The sequence below is a fragment of the Bombus flavifrons genome, chromosome 2, assembly GCF_040668555.2.
Source record: "Bombus flavifrons isolate JBK064 chromosome 2, iyBomFlav1_principal, whole genome shotgun sequence".
Classification (NCBI taxonomy): Eukaryota; Metazoa; Arthropoda; class Insecta; order Hymenoptera; family Apidae; genus Bombus; species Bombus flavifrons.
The window spans coordinates 1,278,631-1,288,739 of NC_138443.1; positions in this window are offsets into that span (position 1 = coordinate 1,278,631).

Below are 10,109 nucleotides of genomic sequence, written 5' to 3' on the forward strand. Positions count from 1 at the left end.
TTAAGTTACTTTGCTGTCGCATTATACTGCGTCCAATTCGCGGTAAGTTGTTATAACCCTGTTAAAAGCAGTTCCATTGTTGAGGGCACTTATTGTCGATATCCCGTACAGAACCAATAACTTATCGTTCTTGGTTTGAAACTGATCGAAGTTTCTGAAACGTTCGTCCTTCCATTAGCGCGGATTAATCGTGCAAGTTGTTTCATCTTTTCCACCGGAGTTTCTATAACTTTTATTACACCTACAAGAATAATTCAGCTCAATCTTAAAGCGGAAATCGGATCTTGCAAAAAAGTAATATATTTCTAAATCTTTAATTTTATGCGACATAGAATCGAACAAACGTTTAAATAAATTTTATTTCATTTTTATTTAAATAAAATAATATTCGACATGTACATGTTAACCATTCGTAAAAAATAAAGAATTTCTACATGTTATTATGTACAATATGTTCATCTAAATTTTTCTTTAAACGAAAAAGTAACTATGTATGTCGTTGAGGCTTCTACGAATTGCTTTAAATGGTCAAAGATCTCTGTACTGCCCCTACTTTATTACCAGATTAATACTTATTCCGCATTAAACAGTATGTAAATTGAACAGTCCCATTTCTTCTTTCGTTATGTTACGTTGGAGAGTTCAATATGCTTTTCATGTGCATAATTCATACGTAGAGACATACTCGAATATTTACTCTACTCCATTCAATTTCGATCCTTGGTCTGTCTCCAATTCCTGAATTGTTTGCGCAGAAAATGGTATTGAGGATGTTACATTAAGCTACGATTATTTATCTCAGCCATCAATTAATCGTTTTAGATAGAAAATTAATGAACAATTTATGTCAGAGTGCTGATAAAAGTAACGCGTTGAAAAGATTCTAATATTCAACAAAAATTCAATAATAATGTTTCTCAATTATAACAAAAATCAAGAATAATCGAAACAGCCGCAAAATCTAATAAAATAATTATTAAACTTGGTCAATTTACGGGCATATTTTTTGCACAAATTATTACAGTGGAGGACAAAAGAAAGTTTAAAGGATAAGGTATAAAGAACATCAGAATTTTAGAAAACGGAATTACATTTGACAAAAACAATTCAACTATGAACAGATGTAATACATATCTCCAGGACTGTATAATAAATAACTGTTGCCAATATGGTGAAAAAAATTTAGTACAAAGTTACTTTTAACGTAGTGTAGTTATTGTACACAAATATGAATTTTAAAATTTTCTTTTGTTTATCGTTATTTCTAAATTTACTTTAACATCTCATTTAATTTAACCGTCACGCTAATTTTATTATTAGCCGCAATAGATCGAAATGTACTATGTAGCAACATCCAATTTTTACAAAATATTATATCGTATTTGCGCACTGTTTTCCAACTCGCGCTTCATCCAATTCGTTCGCGTTATTAAAAGTTTGTTGGTCCAAAAAATTTATATTATTTAAATCGTTCGAAAAAACTGAGTAAAACTCAACATGACAGTCAACGTTAAAAAACAGCTATCAACTTTTGAAGCTCCGATAAAAATTCTTGAGACATCGCTTCTAGTAGATAAAAGCCCATCGTCGTGTCGAGACCATTTTTACCTTCGTCGAGCATCGGCGTGGCAATGTGGCTGCACGCTTTTCCTTTTAACCAGACGGAATGATTCAACCGGATGACCGGTTCAGGAGGTTCGCCGTGACGGTGACGGTGCATCCACGTAGCCATAAACGCCGCACTCGGCCAACACCCTCAAGGCAAAGACCGTCCGATCGATTTCTCACCGGGAACCCCGCTTTCTGCGGCTTCGTGCATCGCTCTTGCGTTTCGTCCCTGCCGTTCCCGGGTCAACTTAAAGCCAAACTGTCGAAACTCGAGACAAATCCACCGCTGATTCTTTTAAAATACGCATAATATAATCTTAGTTTTTAAAAAGATGAAATTTTATCGTAGAAGAGTTAAGACGCTAAAAGTATTCAACCACGATATTCGATAATACGATCGAATAATACACGAAATTCAATAAGTAGATATAATTAAACGTGAAAGTTGAGTTTCATAAATGTAACAAACATAATATTCGAAAGACTACATCTTCAAGAAAAGTTTTAGAAATTTATTTAATTTAGTAGTCTAAATTTAATTTCCACGCGAGATGAATCTCAAATGAATTGAATTAAATAGTAAAATTATTAAAGTATGTAGATAATATGCTGATTGCTTGCTTTTACACGCAAATGCTTAAGAACCAATTAGAGGATTTTTAAAGAACGAGAAAGTGCGAAACTCTTAAGCCGCTGTAGATAGAATTCGGAGAGACCATTAACTCTGCAAACGCGTTGTACCGGAAAACTGGGATTACCTATATTGATTTGACCCAATATCCCGATAATAATACAAAGTAGTATTAAAAAATGACACTTACCCCATATTTTTCCTGTCTTTATTTCATAGATCAGAACTTAGATGATAATTGGCAAATAAGTACTCATAATTCGATAGATAACAATAAAACTTTATTTTTATTCTGCTTAATACAGTTTTTAAAATTCATTTCTCTTTTATTACTATTATTAAAATTATTATATATGGTGCCATTAATTAACCATTTTATGGTAGGATAAGGTGGTGAAAAATCAAAAAATCTTCAATTCATCTTCATCCATTTCATTTCTGTATAACTTGATTAAAATTAAAACATTCAGATAATAATATAATGGAAATTCAATCAGAGTTTTATCCTATATACGTATAAAAAGACAATAATCTTTTATGAGATAAATATTTATAGAACAAAAGAGTTTCTTTCGATATACTGTGACTTAAATATTAATACCGCTGAAAGAACCTTCACAACGAACGTTTATTGCTAGAAATAGCTCAGCTCCTTTCACAGAAGGAGTTAATACCGTTGATTAAATATTAATGTTTCCAATAGGCTCTCTAGGATGAACGTATATTGCTGGAAATGTTCCAGCTTTCGACGATAAAAGATTGCTCGAGAAAAGACGACTACAAAGAGTATAATTTCGGAAGAAGAATCCTCCCTCTTTTGCATCGCGTGACACAGTCGAGAAAGGAAATTGCTTTCCCTCTCGCCTTTTTGTATCAAGAATTCAGCTGAGCGAACAAATACACGATGAACGTGTTCAATCGCGAGAAATGATCATTTTATGCTTCACGTATTTACTTATAATGCTTTGGGAAACCATTTTTTCAGTTTAAATTGAAGATGATGGGTCGAATTATGACAATTTCATAAAGTATAACAAAAAAATAAGATATAATAAAAATAAGAATATAACAGAAAACCAGATGATAGAATAACGTGATTGCAATTAGATTGTTTTCCTCTGTAAGAAATTTCATTTACGCGGCAAGCATTTACCAACCGAATATTAATCTTTGCGAGGAACATATTTTTTAAAATACATATTTATATTCTATCAACGATATAACTCATTGCCAGATATAAAACAGGAAAATACACCGTTCTCTTTTTTAATAAATATTCATGCACAGCTACTCGAGTCTGCTCGAATTAGCAACATCATGGTCACTGATATTAGAAATCGAATAATATTTCCAGTCACATATCTGTATGTATTTGTATACTCAAGGAACAACGATTGCCGCATTATAATCACATCAAGCGCGTCGTTGTTCAAGAATTTTCATTATGAGGTAACTCTTGTCATCTTATTTACCTGCACTCTTTTGAAGAGAAAAGAGACAGACAGGGAGAGACACTTACATAAGAAAATTGAAAATCTAATAAGGAAGCGAGGAAACGTCTCTCCATCGTTTCAATATAAAATGCATATAAAATTGTATTCAGGTGTTGTTTACCTAAATAATTTATGCACGAAATACATCATAGATAGAAAAAAGAAAATAACAAAGAAGGAAATAAGAATTTCGGATCTTAAACCAAAGGAGCAAACAATCAAAAGTATTTTATGAATTTTATGAAAATATTAAATTGTTTATGTATGTTATACATATTACATCATCTTTCGTATAAACTTAGCTCTGTAGTTCCGAGTAAACTCAAATTCAAGTGAAATTATCATTGCTCTTTGTCCTATTCAGCGTAAAAAGCACGACAACTATTTAAAAAAGTTATACTTTATGGTTAGAGAGTAACAAATCAAAAGAGCAGGCGATTTGTTTCCTAGAAAGTATTAGAACGAAAATTTACTTACAAAACAGTAACATAAAGTTTCCTTTAAAATTCATGTATGTGCATAATTTATCTTTGAACAGAAGCCGAATGGAAATGTAGAAGTTGAAAACTTAGAGACAGAGAAAGATGAAAAATGAACGTGTTCTTTTCAGTATAAACGTATGGGAAACTCATACCTAAACGTGTTTTTTTACGAGGCATAAACACTTAAACGATCTTTTTTACGAACAAAAGAACAATCAAATTTTTCACTATATATGCGTAAATTCTCACAGAGAATTACCGTACAGGCTGCACAGTTTAAACCTCGAACAATAGAAAAGTAAGAGGATTTAGACATTAGATACATTAAGTTAGAAGATTAACACGTCTTCATTACGGCTGGCTTAACTTGCTTCGCAGGAAGAAAATCACTTACGGATTATCCAAAACCCCAAGACCGTCATACGCGTGCTTAAGCAATTCAGCTTCTAATGGCGATACGATCATTAATGACCAAAGTTAGTTTTAAACGACAACTAAGTAACCTGGCGAGAAAGGACCACCTCTCGTCTCGACCAAGATCACTCGTTCAAATCGAAGAAAATATGTATTACGAAAAGAGATTTGCATATCTTTTAAAAGCGAAAGATAAACTGTTTCTTCCACTCATTCTCCTCGTTTGAACTATATTTCACACGATCAACCACTCGAAAGACGCGCGAATGAATAAAGTCTTGAATGAGAGAACGAACGAAGTCCTCGTTAAGTACTCGATCGTCATTACTCGTCATCTCCACCATTGGAGGGAATTCCTCGCAAGAGGCTATAGTGTTCCCTTTGACAGAAAGTTTGACGCGATGTTCAATGGCTGAGTAGTGTAATCTGAATTAAGTCGTCTGTGAAACATTATTTATTTCGACTTCTTTTAAATTAAACTTTCATTAACGTATTTGTGATTAAAATAATTTCTCTGATTCAAATAAAAACAAACGCGATATAGTTTAAATCATGTTCATAGTTGCTGCTCTATGATTGAACGTGATGTTAGAAACACTTATCGGCAAAGTGAGCAGTAGAGCAGGGAAGTTCACAACTAAAGCCTCAGAATGTGCTAGTATATACTGTATAAACAAGCATCTGCTTCTCGCGAATGTTTCTATCGGAAATCTTTTCACTTTTGATTGATTATGTATATACTGGGTCTGAGAATTGCATTACTGATCGCTACAAAATGTTTTTCTTTTATCCTTTTATTGCAGATTAACGTTCCAGAGACGAATACACAGTACCGAGGAAACGGGCAAGACCGATTCATAAGTCGAAACAGATTTAGGCGAAGCAGTGTAAATTTGTCACAGTAGTCGAATCGCGACAGTAACGAGGTCGATATCGGTATACCGATATAGAAAGTACTAACATACTGTAGAAAGTCGAATATGCAAATCGAATTATTAAACGCCTGGAAAAGCCTGACTTGTCGATCACATCGAAGATCAAGGACAAAAAGCAACGAATGATCGAGGAACATAATTATCTATTTTCTACCCAAGCTTAAGAACATGGACTTCAATTTCAAAACAGGAATAAGAATTCTTTATTAGAACCCAAGGAATCTTCTAAAAGGTGAAGGAGAAACTCATAAAATCGTATAGGATATAGACATTTTTGTTTGTGTTCTCGAAGCGGATTTCAATTTTGCGGGATTTAATTCAGCCTTAGAATTACCTTCACAACCCCGATTCATTTCTCGATCTAAATGGTATAAATCTTCGGATTATGAAAATTACTTGTTATATGAAATGTACAGACAGGAGATTTTCCTAAAGACGAGAAGCAGAAACAAACTTGTATATAATTTGTTAGTAAATCTGATCGTAATAACTTTCATCCAATTGCTTTAACGTCTTGATCGTGTAAATTATTTGAATTAATTATTCAAAATAAATTGTAATGGTAGATTAAGGTTTAAAACAATTTATCTAAAAATCAAGGTGGCTTCCGCAAGGGGCAGTTATTTATTGATAATACATTGAATTTAACATTATATATCTATTATGCAACAAGCTCTAAGAGATAAAAAATATTCATGTCTATATAAATATCCTTAAGGTACTTTTACTTATTTCCATTATTTTATAATCGTTCCTGTTGTCTTCATTAATCTTCTATGTTCCTTTAATTAAATGCAATGCTAATTGCAATTGAAGATGCTAATTGAATCGGTCGTGCGAGCCACAGAATCCTAGAATTATTTAAAATTTAAAAATATGCAATTGGAATTTTGTAAACCTCTCATGCCCACCAAGCTGATTAACTTTCCTTGTAATCAATTGTTTCTTGTCATTTGAGTTTATTTAAAGAAATTCCAAAGCAATTTAGGAGATATCTTTATTTAGTACGTATGTTTCCAGCACATTTTTTAACAAATGTCATTGTTCTGTTAGAATACGGTGGGCGCAATCGACAAAATTTATTTTAAACATTTACTTTATAAAATATTTGTACTATTTTCAAGTAGCACAACATGATATTCAATTCTCATTCGCATTTTTATCAAGTTTTGTTTTTGACTGACCCGTTTTTTTTTTTTTTTTTTTTGTACATTTTATTGTACTGGATCTGAGCTTTATTCTCCATTTTGTTCAAACCGTGTAACATATTTTTGGACGCATTTTTATCCGTAACTCAATTTTACATTCCCAACAGCTTTTCAACGATTCCAGAGTCGCTATAAAATTTAGACCTGCTACAAATTTTTAATAAACTCTTGGTGACATATATTATTTATTTAAAAAGAGTATTATACAAAATATAATCAACGCGAATTTTTACTTCAATAAGAACCTGTACATATTTTTTTTATGCAAACGTGTATATTTATGCACGTACAAACAAACAGACAAGCGAAATAGTAGCATGATTTCTCGAATTTTATAGCAATGACGAATTTATACGAACGAAAAGCAATCAACTGCGGATGCAGCAAACATATTTTCTTTTTTTTAAACAGCAGTTTATAAAATCGCAGAGAGCTTAAAATAAAAAAAGGAGCAGATTTTCCGTTCTAACCAGGTACTGTAGACTGCATTATAGACTTCTTTCTCTGCATGTTCTAGCCTCCCTTTCGCCCTGAGGAAACCTCTTCAAAGCCATTTCGTGCAAAACTCTTTGCAATAAAAGCACTGAAAAAACGGCTGTAGCAAGCAACGCATATGTACATACATATATACGTATGTATATATATGTCGGAGATGAAAGAACATCGGGGCCTTTCTTTTGGAATATTTGGGAAGATCCCCAATACTTTAGTCTAGACTTTTTATCATAACTGTATTTAAATAATAAAACTTAGAAGTAAGTTGTTCATGATTTAATCCGATTATGTTTGCCCGAGATTTATGACAGTAGGCTTGGGCTCGAAGTGACACATCTGGTCGCTAAACGTAGCCACGAACATACGAATACGAACAGGTTGTGTCGATGCGGGACCATAAGGGCAATGTGCGCAAACTAATTCGGTCGCTAACAAAGAAAAAAAAGGGATACAAGATAAAAAAGATGTCATTACCGCGCTTTAACCCCGAAGTCGCGGACGCAGATCCAGCCGCCTGGTGCTCAGCTGTTAGTCTGCTTATGAAAGACAACCCTCTGCAAGACAGCACGTTATATTCTGCTTTAAACGATGCCCTAGACGGTTCGGCAGCGCATTGGCTTGCGCAAATAATGAATGGCGAAGAGGTTACATGGCCAATGTTTAAGGAACAATTCATCACGCGCTTCGGTGGCCAAGAAACAGCAGCCTCGTCGCTAATAAAGGTATCCAAGGAACCACAGCGGGAAAACGAAACATTAGGGGCGTATGGAAATCGTCTCGTCTCCCTCCTGCACGCGAGGTGGCGAAATTCAACAAGGGATGAAATGATCACAGCCACGGTTCTCTATTTACTGAGCTCGCGCGACCGACGCTGTAAACGATTAGCACTCACGAGCGATATCAAGTCGGTGGAACAATTCCGAAGAGAAATGAGACCTTTCCTCTACGAGGAGAGGCAGATGTCTTCGTCACGGACGCCACCATCGGGCTCCGGAAATAAACGAAGCAGGTCACCAGCCTCCTGGAACAAGTGCCACCACTGCGGTAATTACGGACATACAATATCTGAGTGCTACAAGAAGATGAAGTTGGAACCAAGGAAGTACTCCCGACGCCCAGAGGAAAGCCGACCGGCCACATCAAGGGTATCGTACTTTAAATGCCATAAGGAGGGACACATCGCGCCTCATTGCCCGTTGTTGCGGAAAGAAAACAATCATTCCAAAGACGAGCATCGTGTCAAGACCATCGAAAGTAATTTAATATCGATTATTACAAAATATTTAATTTTAAAAGAGGAGCGTTGAGGCGGCACGTCTTAATTTTTAAATAAATACTTGCAGCAAATACTTTTATTCAATTTCTTAATTGCAGTCTTAAATACGATCACTTTTATAATTTATTAATTTCAGAAACAATTATTTTCATTTTAATATTTCTCACGTAGCTTTTCTCTAAAGTTTAATCTAAATTACAGAAGCATTTATTTTCACTTTAATGCTTTTCCCACAAATCTCTTCTCTAAAATTTCAATGCCACAGAAAACCCAATTCCAAAGATTAATCCTATACAGGTTTACTAAAAAGATTTCCTGAAGCCTGGAATCTAGAGACTGATATTATAGTCTCCCTAAATCTCCTATTACCTGATATGGAATTTCACATTAAAGAGAAAATAAATACCAGTTCAAACTAAGTCTCAACGAACACCTCGAATTATAACATTATAAAATCGCTCTTTAAATGTCTGTACCTCTATAATATATAATTATATATTATATGTACGTACTATCCTTCATCAGAGAAAATCACTGTAAGCTTCGTAATACGATGAACAGAGGCCACAAGACACAAAAAAATCATTTTACTCTAATTAAAAACCCGAGTTTTAATTCGTCGAGGAATCTTCAGCACGTAGTCACCTCATTTCCAGTCGCGAATCCCTTTGGTATACTCGTGTGACCTAGAAAGTCGTACGCACCCAGGTATCACGAGAAAAATCGCGCGTTTCCGTTCGTTCTAATGATATCAACTCGCGATATCGGACCTTTTGGTAAATAAATAACGGGCGGTTGCACGGGCAAGAATTTTTCATCAAGGAAATGGCCTGGTCGTTCTACGCGACGGTCGGCCGCTAATCAAAGGGTCTCTAAGGCCACTGTACTCTGGCTGATGGTAAGAGGAAATGAGTAATTGATTAGGCTGTTTCACGATTCAGCTGACCTCGTACCAGACATTTGAAACATTTTTTAGACTATATCGAACAGCCTTGGTTTTCCTCTCTTGACAAAAAGAAGAAAAATATTGCATTTTGTATTATATTATATTATAGTTTTTGAAATTCTGATGAAATTGTTATTAAGAAAAATTTACTTGAAAGATATATTAAAAGGTTGATAATGTATTTCTTCTTTATTAATTTTTGAAATATATAAATCATAGATGGTGTACAATATTTAATCTTGTAAGAAAAAATAATGTTTGTAAAATTAGCTTGTAGTACCTATATTACACTGTTTTTATGTCATTACTAAATAATGTTTTAAGGATTCAAAAAATAAATAAAAACATTACTGGAGACTAAAGAGATGCTAATTTTGGCTAACTTTAACATGAAACCAGATTTAGTTTTAAAGCGATAAAAATCGAATTAAAAACGGAATGGAAAATTCGTCAAATTATTACTTAAAAAATTGCAAAGTAGCATACAGATAACCGTTTTAAATGCATGATTCATGGTTTAGCCATTCAAGACCGGACACCTCATAGACACGTATTCTTTCTGAGAATTTGTTCATTTCATAATAATTATGTTAAAATGGGAGTCCAACCAAAAAATTAATA